At 40.7% G+C, this 13,156-nt stretch overlaps 1 non-coding gene across 1 annotated transcript; it reads left to right on the plus strand.

Moving 5' to 3' along the window:
* The first annotated feature begins 11,932 nt into the window (after positions 1-11,932).
* On the plus strand, positions 11,933-12,040 carry LOC112708589 (small nucleolar RNA R71). The gene has a single exon (XR_003156441.1). It is a non-coding gene; the product is annotated as a small nucleolar RNA R71 (small nucleolar RNA).
* Positions 12,041-13,156: the final 1,116 nt, after the last annotated feature.

Below are 13,156 nucleotides of genomic sequence, written 5' to 3' on the forward strand. Positions count from 1 at the left end.
CTCATTACAATTGGCAGATAAGTCATTGAGACAAGCTTATGGAATAGTAGAGGACGTGTTAGTAAAGGTTGAAGGCCTTTACATCCCTGCTAATTTCATAATCTTAGACACTAGGAAGGAAAAGGATGATTGCATCATCCTTGGAAGACCTTTCCTAGCCACAGCAGGAGCTGTGATAGATGTCAATAGAGGTGAGTTAGTCCTTCAATTGAATGGGGACTACCTTGTGTTTAAAGCATATGGCCATCCCTCTGTGACAGAAGAGAGTAAGCATGAAGAACTTCTCTCAGTTCAAGGTCAAGAAGAGCCCACACAGTCAAACTCTAAGTTTGGTGTTGTGAGGCCACAACCAAACTCTAAGTTTGGTGTTAAGACCCCATATCCAAACTCTAAGTTTGGTGTTGGGACTACACACTAACATTGACCTGATCACCTTGTGGCTCCATGAGAGCCACTGTCAAGCTATTGACATTAAAGAAGCGCTTGTTGGGAGGCAACCCAATTTTATTTATCTAATTTTATTTTTATTTTTATTTTGTGTTTTATTAGGTACATGATCATAAGGAGTCACGAAAAAATCAAAAAAATTAAAAACAGAGTCAAAAACAGAAGAAAAAAAATTTTCACCCTAGAGGACGCACAGGCTGGCGTTCAATGCCAGTAAGATGCATCTGGCTGGCGTTCAACGCCAGAACAGAGCACCATTCTGGCGCTGAACGCCAGAAACAAGCAACATCCTGGTGCTGAACGCCAGGAATGTGCCTAGAGGAGAAAAGCTGGCGCTGAACGCCAGTAACAAGCATGAAACTGGCGTTCAACGCCAGAAACATGCTTTACATGGGCGTTGAACGCCCAGAACGTGCACCAATGGGCGTTTAAACGCCAGAATGATGCATGAAGGCATTTTACATGCCTATTTGGTGAAGGAATGGTATTTCTTTACACCTCAGGATCCTGTGGACCCCACAGGATCACCTCAGGATCTGTGGACCCCACAGGATCCCCACCTACCATATTCCCACCTTACCTTTTAATCCTAATCACACTCTCCTAATCCTAAATCTCATTTTCCTACTCCCCATGTCACACTTCCCAACACCCATCACCAATCACCTCAATTCCTCTTCCCAATTACCCCATTTACCATTCACATCAACCCACTCTTCCCCATAAACCCCACCTACCTTCATAAAATTCAAATTCAATTTCCCACCCATTCCCACCCAAAATAGCCGAACACCCACCCTCCCCTCTCCCTATAAATACCCTTCCATTCTACTTTATTTTCACACAACACAACCCCTTCTTCTCCCACATAGCCGAACCTACCTCTCTCCCTCTCTACCATATTTTCTTCTTCTTCTTCTTCTCTTCTTTTCTTTCTTGCTCGAGGGCGAGCAAATTTTAAGTTTGGTGTGGTAAAAGCATAAGCTTTTTGTTTTTCCATTACCATCAATGGCACCTAAGGCCGGAGTATCCTCTAGAAAAGGGAAAGGGAAGACAAAAGCTTCCACCTCCGAGTCATGGGAGATGGAAAGATTCATCTCCAAGAGCCATCAAGACCACTTCTATGATGTTGTGGCAAAGAAGAAGGTGATCCCTGAGGTCCCTTTCAAGCTCAAAAAGAATGAGTATCCGGAAATCCGACATGAAATCCAAAGAAGAGGGTGGGAAGTCATAACCAACCCCATGCAACAAGTCGGAATCCTAATGGTCCAAGAGTTCTATGCCAATGCATGGATCACTAGGAACCATGATCAAAGTATGAACCCGAGTCCAAAGAACTATCTCACAATGGTTCGGGGGAAATACTTAGATTTTAGTCCGGAAAATGTGAGGTTGGCGTTTCACTTGCCCATGATGCAAGGAGATGAACGCCCCTACACTAGAAGGGTCAACTTTAATCAAAGGTTGGACCAAGTCCTTATGGACATATGTGTGGAAGGAGCTCAGTGGAGAATAGACTCCAAAGGCAAGCCAGTTCAACTAAGAAGACTGGATCTCAAGCCTGTGGCTAGAGGATGGTTGGAGTTCATTCAACGCTCTATCATTCCTACTAGCAACCGATCTGAAGTTACTGTGGATCGGGCCATCATGATTCATAGCATCATGATTGGAGAGGAAGTGGAAGTTCATGAGGTCATCTCCAATGAACTCTACAAAATAGCCGATAAGTCCTCCACCATGGCAAGGCTAGCTTTTCCTCACCTTATATGCCATCTATGTTACTCAGCTGGAGTTATCATAGAAGGAGATACCCCCATTGAAGAGGATAAGCCCATCACCAAGAAGAGGATGGAGCAAGCAAGAGAAACCATGCACGGTTCTCAAGAAGTGCATGAGGAAGCTCATCATCAACAAATTCCTGAGATGCCTCAAGGAATGCACTTTCCTCCCAACAACTATTGGGAGCAACTCAACACCTCCTTAGAAGATTTGAGCCACAATGTGGAACAATTAAGGGTGGAACATCATGAGCACTCCATCATTCTCCAAGAAATAAGAGAAGATCAAAGAGCAATGAGGGAGGAGCAACAAAGGCAAGGAAGGGACATAGAAGAGCTTAAGGACATTGTTGGTCCTTCAAGAAGAAGACGCCACTAAAGGTGGATTCATTCCTTGTTCTTTATTTCTTTCTGTTTTCGGTTTTTAATGTTGTGTTTATCTATGTTTTGTGTCTCTACTTCATGATCATTAGTATGTAACCATGCCTTAAAGCTATAAATAAAATCCATTAATTCTTCACCTCTCTTAAATGAAAAATGTTTTAATTCAAAAGAACAAGAAGTACATGAATTTCGAATTTATCCTTGAATTTAATTTAATTATATTGATGTGGTGGCAATACTTTTTGTCTTCTGAGTGAATGCTTGAACAGTGCATATTTTTGATCTTGTTGTTTATGAGTGTTAAAATTGTTGGCTCTTGAAAGAATGATGAACAAAGAGAAATGTTATTGATGATTTGAAAAAATCATGAAATTGATTCTTGAAGCAAGAGAAAGCAGTGAAAAAGGAAGCTTGCGAAAAAAAAATGGCGAAAAAAATATAGAAAGAAAAAGAAGGAGCAGTAGAAAAAGCCAATAGCCCTTAAAACCAAAAGGCAAGGGTAAAAAGGATCCAAGGCTTTGAGCATCAATGGATAGGAGGGCCCAAGGAAATTAAATCCAGGCCTAAGCGGCTAAATCAAGCTGTCCCTAACCATGTGCTTGTGTCATGAAGGTCCAAGTGAAAAGCTTGAGACTGAGTGGTTAAAGTCGTGATCCAAAGCAAAAGAGTGTGCTTAAGAGCTCTGGACACCACTAACTGGGGACTTTAGCAAAGCTAAGTCACAATCTGAAAAGGTTCACCCAGTTATGTGTCTGTGGCATTTATGTATCCGGTGGTAATACTGGAAAACAAAGTGCTTAGGGCCACGGCCAAGACTCATAAGTAGCTGTGTTCAAGAATCAACATGCTTAACTAGGAAAGTCAATAACACTATCCGAAATTCTAAGTTCCTAGAGAAGCCAATCACTCTAAACTTCAAAGGAAAAAGTGAGATGCCAAAACTGTTCAGAAGCAAAAAGCTACAAGTCCCGCTCATCTAATTATAATTAATATTCATTGATATTCTGGAATTTATAGTATATTCTCTTCTTTTTATCCTATTTGATTTTCAGTTGCTTGGGGACAAGCAACAATTTAAGTTTGGTGTTGTGATGAGCGGATAATTTATACACTTTTTGGCATTGTTTTTAGGTAGTTTTTAGTAAGTTCAAGCTACTTTTAGGGATGTTTTCATTAGTTTTTATGTTAAATTCACATTTCTGGACTTTACTATGAGTTTGTGTGTTTTTCTGTGATTTCAGGTAAATTCTGGCTGAAATTGAGGGACTTGAGCAAAACTCTGAAAAAGGCTGACAATAGGACTGCTGATGCTGTTGGAATCTAACCTCCCTGCACTCGAGATGGATTTTCTGGAGCTACAAAACTCCAATTGGCGCGCTCTCAACGGCGTTGGAAAGTAGACATCCAGAGCTTTCCAGCAATATATAATAGTCCATACTTTATTCGGAGATTGACGACGTAACTTGGCGTTGAACGCCAAGTACAAGCTGCTGTCTGGAGTTAAACGCCAGAAAAACGTCATGATCCGGAGTTGAACGCCCAAAACACGTCATAACTCGGAGTTCAACTCCAAGAGAAGCCTCAGCTCGTGGATTGATCAAGCTCAGCCCAAACATACACCAAGTGGGCCCCAGAAGTGGATTTATGCATCAATTACCCACTCATGTAAACCCTAGGAGTTAGTTTATTATAAATAGAACATTTAACTATTAGATTAAGGGGTCTTTTGATCATTCGGTCTTGTGACCACATGGGGGCTGGCCATTCGGCCATGCCTGAACCTTTTGCTTATGTATTTTCAACGGTGGAGTTTCTGCACACCATAGATTAAGGGTGTGGAGCTCTGCTGTACCTCAAGTATTAATGCAATTCTATTTTCTTTTATTCAAATCTCTCTTATTCTTATTCCAAGATATTCATTCGTACCCAAGAACATGATGAATGTGATGATTAAGTAACCCTCATTATCATTCTCACTTATGAACGCACGTGATTGACAACCACTTCCGTTCTACATGCAACAGAGCTTGAATGTGTATCTCTTAGATTCCCCAACAGAATCTTCGTGGTATAAGCTAGATAGATGGCGGCATTTATGAGGATCCGGAAAGTCTCACCTTGTCTGTGGCATTCCGAGTAGGATCCTGGGAATCCGGAAAGTCTAACCTTGTCTGTGGTATTCCGAGTGGGATTCTGGTAATGAATGACTGTGACGTGCTTCAAACTCGCGAGTGCTGGGCGTTAGTGACAGACGCAAAAGAATCAAGGGATTCTATTCCAGTAGGAGCGGGAACCAACCAGTGATTAGCCGTGCTGTGACAGAGCGCGTGAGCGTAGTTTTCACTGCGAGGATGGGATGTAGCCATCAACCATGGGTGATGCCTCCAGACGATTAGCCATGCGAGTGACAGCCGCAGAGGATCATTTTCCCGAGAGGATTGAAAGTAGCCACCGCTGATGGTGAACCCCTATACACAGCTTGCCATGGAAAGGAGTAAGAAGGATTGAGTTGAAGCAGTGGGAAAGCAGGCGTTCTTGAGCCATACAGTATCTCCATTCGCTTATCTGAAATTCGCACCAATGAATCTGCATAAGTATTCTATCTCTTTTATTATTTCTTCTTTTTATTATTAATTTTCGAAACCATAAACAAATTTAATCTGCCTAATTGAGATTTACAAGGTAACCATAGCTTGCTTCATACCAACAATCTCTGTGGGATCGACCCTTACTCGCGTAAGGTTTATTACTTGGACGACCCAGTACACTTGCTGGTTAGTTGAACGAAGTTGTGTCCACTCGTGCCAATTTCAAATTCCATAATTTTACAATGAGTGCAACTTAAAGAATAAGGATCACAATTTCGTCCACCACACACACACTTTTATCCCAACCAATGTCCCCAATCCTCACTAAACTTGAAAATAAGCATTCTCACTAGCCTAAGCTAATCAAAGATCCAAATAGGACATTTTTGTTTTTCGCTTTGGGGCTTGCAATGTGATAAAATGAAGAATAATATCACTTGGACATTAGTAACTCAAGAAAACCTAAGTTACCTTCTCAAGCCAAGAACAAAGAAATTCTACTCTAACATCCTTCCAAGCATTTCATCAAACATTTGGAAGGCACAAACGGAAAGTATAGTAAATCACAACAAGAATGAATTCTAACAACAATTGAATGCAAGGAATTAGCAACAACAATCAAGAAAATCACAATTATCATGAATTACCTCAAATTGTATTATTAAAGGAAAATAAAAGAACAAAAATAGATCCACAACAAAGTGAAGAATTACAAGAATTAAAGTACAAAACTAGAGAGAGGAAGAGTAGAGGAGTAAGAATTGATAAAGGAATAATAAAACAAAGCATGAATTAAACCTAGATCTAAAAGGAGAGATTAACCAAAACCTAATCCTCATTCTAATCCTAGAGAGAAGTGAGAGCTTCTCTCTCTAAAGACTAACTGGTGCGCGAAATTGTGATCAATACTTTTCACAACTCAAATAATCCCCGGTAATGAATCCAAAAACTTAGTATTCAATACCATGGCATAAACACAACTTCGCACAACTAACCAGCAAGTGTACTGGGTCGTCCAAGTAATAAACCTTACGCGAGTAAGGGTCGATCCCACAGAGATTGTTGGTATGAAGCAAGCTATGGTCACCTTGTAAATCTCAGTCAGGCAAACTCAAATGGATATGGGTGATATACGAATAAAACATAAAGATAAAGATAGAGATACTTATGTAATTCATTGGTAGGAATTTCAGATAAGCGTATGAAGATGCCTTCCCTTCCGTCTCTCTGCTTTCCTACTGTCTTCATCCAATCCTTCTTACTCCTTTCCATGGCAAGCTTAAGCAAGGGTTTCACCATTGTCAGTGGCTACCTCCCATCCACTCAGTGGAAATGTTCAACGCACCCTGTCATGGCACGGCTATCCATCTGTCGGTTCTCGATCAGGCCGGAATAGAATCCAGTGATTCTTTTGCGTCTGTCACTAACGCCCCGCCCTCAGGAGTTTGAAGCACGTCACAGTCATTCAATCATTGAATCCTACTCAGAATACCACAGACAAGGTTAGACCTTCCGGATTCTCTTGAATGCCGCCATCAGTTCTAGCCTATACCACGAAGACTCTGATCTCACGGAATGGATGGCTCGGTTGTCAGGCGAGCGCTCATTTGTCAGGCGATCAACCATGCATCGTGTATCAGGAATCCAAGAGATATTCACCCAATCGAAGGTAGAACGGAGGTGGTTGTCAGTCACACGTTCATAGGTGAGAATGATGATGAGTGTCACGGATCATCACATTCATCAAGTTGAAGAACAAGTGATATCTTAGAACAAGAACAAGCGGAATTGAATAGAAGAACAATAGTAATTGCATTAATACTCGAGGTACAGCAGAGCTCCACACCTTAATCTATGGTGTGTAGAAACTCCACCGTTGAAAATACATAAGAACAAAAGTGATCATTGGCTTCGGCCCCAGAGAGGGAACCAGAAGAACCAAGATGATCTCAGATCCAAAAATACCAAGATGAAAATACAATAGTAAAAGGTCCTACTTATAGAAAACTAGTAGCCTAAGGTTTACAGAGATGAGTAAATGACATAAAAATCCACTTCCGGGCCCACTTGGTGTGTGCTTGGGCTGAGCATTGAAGCATTTTCGTGTAGAGACTCTTCTTGGAGTTAAACGCCAGCTTTTATGCCAGTTTGGGCGTTTAACTCCCATTTTGGTGCCAGTTCCGGCGTTTAACGCTGGAAATTCTGAGGGTGACTTTGAACGCCGGTTTGGGCCATCAAATCTTGGGAAAATTATGGACTATCATATATTGCTGGAAAGCCCAGAATGTCTACTTTCCAACGCCGTTGAGAGCGCGCCAATTGGGCTTCTGTAGCTCCAGAAAGTCCACTTCGAGTTCAGGGAGGTCAGAATCCAACAGCATCTGCAGTTCTTTTTAGTCTCTGAATCAGATTTTAGCTCAGGTCCCTCAATTTCAGCCAGAAAATACCTGAAATCACAGAAAAATACACAAACTCATAGTAAAGCCCAGAAAAGTGAATTTTAACTAAAAACTAATAAAAATATACTAAAAACTAACTAGATCATACCAAAAACATACTAAAAACAATGCCAAAAAGCGTACAAATTATCCGCTCATCACAACACCAAACTTAAATTGTTGCTTGTCCTCAAGCAACTGAAAATCAAATAAGATAACAAGAAGAGAATATCCAATGAATTCCAAAAATATCTATGAAGATCAATATTAATTAGATGAGCGGGGCTTTTAGCTTTTTGCCTCTGAATAGTTTTGGCATCTCACTTTATCCTTTGAAATTCAGAATGATTGGCTTCTTTAGGAACTCAGAATCCAGATAGTGTTATTGATTCTCCTAGTTAAGTATGATGATTCTTGAACACAGCTACATATTGAGTCTTGGTTGTGGCCCAAAGCACTCTGTCTTCCAGTATTACCACCGGATACATACATGCCACAGACACATAATTGGGTGAACCTTTTTAGATTGTGACTCAGCTTTGCTAAAGTCCCCAATTAGAGGTGTCCAGGGTTCTTAAGCACACTCTTTCTGCCTTGGATCACAACTTTATTTTTTTCTTTCTCTCTTTTTTTCTTTTTTTTTTCGTTTCTTTTCTCCCTTTTTTTTCGTTTTTTTTAATCACTACTTTTTCTTGCTTCAAGAATCATTTTAATGATTTTTCAGATCCTCAGTAACATGTCTCCTTTTTCATCATTCTTTCAAGAGCCAACATTCATGAACCACAAATTCAAAAGACATATGCACTGTTTAAGCATACATTCAGAAAACAAAAATATTGCCACCACATCAAAAATAATTAAACTGTTATAAAATTCAAAATTCATGCAATTCTTTTTCTTTTTCAATTAAGAACAATTTTTTTTTTAAGAAAGGTGATGGATTCATAGGACATTCATAACTTTAAGGCATAGACACTAAGACACTAATGATCGCAAGACACAAGCATAGAAAAACATAAGCATAATTTTCGAAAAACAGGAAAGTAAAGAACAAGGAAATTAAAGAACGGGTCCACCTTAGTGATGGCGGCTCTTTCTTCCTCTTGAAGATCCTATGGAGTGCTTGAGCTCCTCAATGTCTCTTCCTTGTCTTTGTTGCTCCTCTCTCATGATTCTTTGATCTTCTCTAATTTCATGGAGGATGATGGAGTGTTCTTGGTGCTCCACCCTTAGTTGTCCCATATTGGAACTCAATTCTCCTAGGGAGGTGTTTAGTTGCTCCCAATAGTATTGTGGAGGAAAGTGCATCCCTTGAGGAATCTCAGGGATCTCATGATGAGTGGGGTCTCTTGTATGCTCCATCCTCTTCTTAGTGATGGGCTTGTCCTCATCAATAGGGATGTCTCCCTCTATGTCAACTCCAACTGAATAACAGAGGTGACAAATGAGATGAGGAAAGGCTAACCTTGCCAAGGTAGAGACTTGTCCGCCACCTTATAAAGCTCTTGAGCTATAACCTCATGAACTTCTATTTCTTCTCCAATCATGATGCTATGAATCATGATAGCCCGGTCTATGGTAACTTCGGACTGGTTGCTAGTGGGAATGATTGAGCATTGGATGAACTCCAACCATCCTCTAGCCATGGGTTTGAGGTCATGCCTTCTCAATTGAACCGGCTTCCCTCTTGAATCTCTCTTCCATTGGGCGCCCTCTTCACATATGACTGTGAGGACTTGGTCCAACCTTTGATCAAAGTTGACCCTTTTTGAGTTTGAAAGGGATCTTGGGGATCACCTTCTTCAAGGCCACAACTTCATAGAAGTGGTCTTGATGCACCCTTGAGATGAATCTCTCCATCTCCCATGACTCGGAGGTGGAAGCTTTTGCCTTCCCTTTCCTCTTTCTAGAGGTTTCTCCGGCCTTGGATGCCATAAATGGTTATGGAAAAACAAAAAGCAATGCTTTTACCACACCAAACTTAAAAGGTTTGCTCGTCCTCGAGCAAAAGAAGAAAGATGGATGGATGTGAGTGGTGAAGAGAAAGATGGGATTTGATAGGTGAAGGGTTTTTTTGGGGAAGAGGTGTTGAGGTGATTGGTGAATGGGTGAAGAAGAGAGAGAGAGTGGTAGGGTAGGTGGGGATCCTGTGGGGTCCACAGATCCTGAGGTGTCAAGGAAAAGTCATCCCTGCACCAAATGGCAAGCAAAAATGCGTTTTTAGCCAATTCTGGCGTTAAACGCCGGGCTGGTGCCCATTTCTGGCGTTTAACGCCAGCTTCTTTCCCTTTTCTGGCGTTTAACGCCAGTCTGGTGCCCCTTTCTGGCGTTAAACGCCCAGAATGGTGCCAGACTGGGCGTTAAACGCCCAACAGCTAGCCTTACTGGCGTTTAAACGCCAGCACGCTCTCCTCCAGGGTGTGCTGTTTTTCTTTATGCTTTTCATTCTGTTTTTGCTTTTTTCATTGATTTTGTGACTTCTCATGATCATCAACCTACAAAAAATATAGAATAACAAAGGAAAAATGGATAAAATATAACATTGGGTTGCCTCCCAACAAGCGCTTCTTTAATGTCAGTAGCTTGACAGAGGACTCTCATGGAGCCTCACAGATGCTCAGAGCAATGTTGGAACCTCCCAACACCAAACTTAGAGTTTGAATGTGGGGGTTCAACACCAAACTTAGAGTTTGGTTGTGGCCTCCCAACACCAAACTTAGAGTTTGACTGTGGGGGCTCTATTTGGCTCTGTTTTGAGAGGAGCTCTTCATGCTTCCTCTCCATGGTGACAGAGGGATATCCTTGGGCCTTAAACACCAAGGATTCTTCATTCACTTGAATGATCAACTCTCCTCTATCAACATCAATCACAGCCTTTGCTGTGGCTAGGAAGGGTCTGCCAAGGATGATGGATTCATCCATGCACTTCCCAGTCTCTAGGACTACGAAATCAGTAGGGATGTAATGGTCTTCAACTTTTACCAGAACATCCTCTACAAGTCCATAAGCTTGTTTTCTTGAGTTGTCTGCCATCTCTAGTGAGATTTTTTGCAGCTTGCACCTCAAAGATCCCTAGCTTCTCCATTACAGAGAGAGGCATGAGGTTTATACTTGACCCTAAGTCACACAAGGCCTTCTTGAAGGTCATGGTGCCTATGGTACAAGGTATTGAAAACTTTCCAGGATCTTGTCTCTTTTGAGGTAATTTCTGCCTAGACAAGTCATCCAGTGCTTTGGTGAGCAAAGGGGGTTCATCCTCCCAAGTCTCATTTCCAAATAACTTGTCATTTAGCTTCATGATTGCTCCAAGGTATTTAGCAACTTGCTCTTCAGTGACATAATCATCCTCTTCAGAGGAAGAATACTCATCAGAGCTCATGAATGGCAGAAGTAAATTCAATGGAATCTCTATGGTCTCATTTTGAGCCTCAGATTCCCATGGTTCCTCATTGGGGAACTCATTGGAGGCCAGTGGACGCCCATTGAGGTCTTCCTCAGTGGCGTTCACTGCCTCTTCTTCCTCTCCAAATTCGGCCATGTTGATGGCCTTGCACTCTCCTTTTGGATTTTCTTCTGTATTGCTTGGGAGAGTACTAGGAGGGAGTTCAGTAATTTTCTTGCTCAGCTGATCCACTTGTCCCTCCAAATTTCTAATGGAGGACCTTGTTTCAGTCATGAAACTTTGAGTGGTTTTGATTAGATCAGAGACCATAGTTGCTAAGTCAGAGGTATTCTGCTTAGAACTCTCTGTCTGTTGCTGAGAAGATGATGGAAAAGTCTTGCTATTGCTAAACCTGTTTCTTCCACCATTATTATTGTTGAAACCTTGTTGAGGTCTCTGTTGATCCTTCCATGAGAAATTTGGATGATTTCTCCATGAAGGATTATAGGTGTTTCCATAGGGTTCTCCCATGTAATTCACCTCTTCTATTGAAGGGTTCTCAGGATCATAAGCTTCTTCCTCAGATGAAGCCTCCTTAGTACTGCTTGGTGCATTTTGCATTCCAGACAGACTTTGAGAAATCATATTGACTTGTTGAGTCAATATTTTGTTCTGAGCCAATATGGCATTCAGAGTGTCAATCTCAAGAACTCCTTTCTTCTGACTGGTCCCATTATTCACAGGATTCCTTTCAGAAGTGTACATGAATTGGTTATTTGCAACCATTTCAATCAGCTCTTGAGCTTCTGTAGGCGTCTTCTTCAGATGAAGAGATCCTCCAGCAGAGCTATCCAAAGACATTTTGGATAGTTCAGAGAGACCATCATAGAAAATACCTATGATGCTCCATTCAGAAAGCATATCAGAAGGACACTTTCTGATTAATTGTTTGTATCTTTCCCAAGATTCATAGAGGGATTCTCCTTCCTTCTGTTTGAAGGTTTGGACTTCCACTCTAAGCTTACTCAATTTTTGAGGTGGAAAGAACTTTGCCAAGAAGGCATTGACTAGCTTTTCCCAAGAGTCCAGGCTTTCTTTAGGTTGTGAGTCCAACCATGTCCTAGCTCTGTCTCTTACAGCAAAAGGGAATAGCATGAGTCTGTAGACCTCAGGGTCAACCCCATTAGTCTTGACAGTGTCACAGATTTGCAAGAATTCAGCTAAAAACTGATGAGGATCTTCCAATGGAAGTCTATGGAACTTGCAATTCTGTTGCATTAGAGAAACTAATTGAGGCTTAAGCTCAAAGTTGTTTGCTCCAATGGCAGGGATAGAGATGCTTCTCCCATAGAAGTCGGGAGTAGGTGCAGTAAAGTCACCCAGCACCTTCCTTGCATTATTGGCATTGTTGTTGTTTTCGGCTGCCATGGGTTCTTCTTCTTTGAAGATTTCTGTTAGGTCCTCTACAGAGATTTGTGCCTTAGCTTCTCTTAGCTTTCACTTCAAGGTCCTTTCAGGTTCAGGATCAGCCTCAACAAGAATACTTTTGTCTTTGCTCCTGCTCATAAGAAAGAGAAGAGAACAAGAAAATGTGGAATCCTCTATGTCACAGTATAGAGATTCCTTTATGTGTCAGAGGAAAAGAAAAATGGAAGACAGAAGTAGAAAATTCGAACTTATCAAAGAAGATGGAGTTCGAATTTTGCATTAAGGAATAGTGTTAGTCCATAAATAGAAGGATGTGAGAAGAAGGGAAGTAATTTTCGAAAATTAAGTAAAAGATTTTGAAAACATTTTGAAAAACACTAATTGATTTTCGAAAATAAAAGTGGGAAAGAAATAAAGTGATTTTTGAAAAAGAATTTGAAATTAGAAATAAAAAAGATTTGATTGAAGACTATTTGAAAAAGATGTGGTTAAGAAGATATGATTGGTTTTAAAAAAAGATGTGATTGAGAAGATATGATTTGAAAAACATTTTAAAAAGATTTGATTTTAAAAATTAATGACTTGGCTAACAAGAAAAGATATGATTCAAACATTAAACCTTTCTCAACAGAAAAGGCAACATACTTGAAATGTTGAATCAAATCATTAATTGATAGCAAGTATCTTTGAAAATGGAAAGAAATTGATTTT

This window comes from Arachis hypogaea, chromosome 8, assembly GCF_003086295.3.
Source record: "Arachis hypogaea cultivar Tifrunner chromosome 8, arahy.Tifrunner.gnm2.J5K5, whole genome shotgun sequence".
In the NCBI taxonomy this organism is placed as follows: domain Eukaryota; kingdom Viridiplantae; phylum Streptophyta; class Magnoliopsida; order Fabales; family Fabaceae; genus Arachis; species Arachis hypogaea.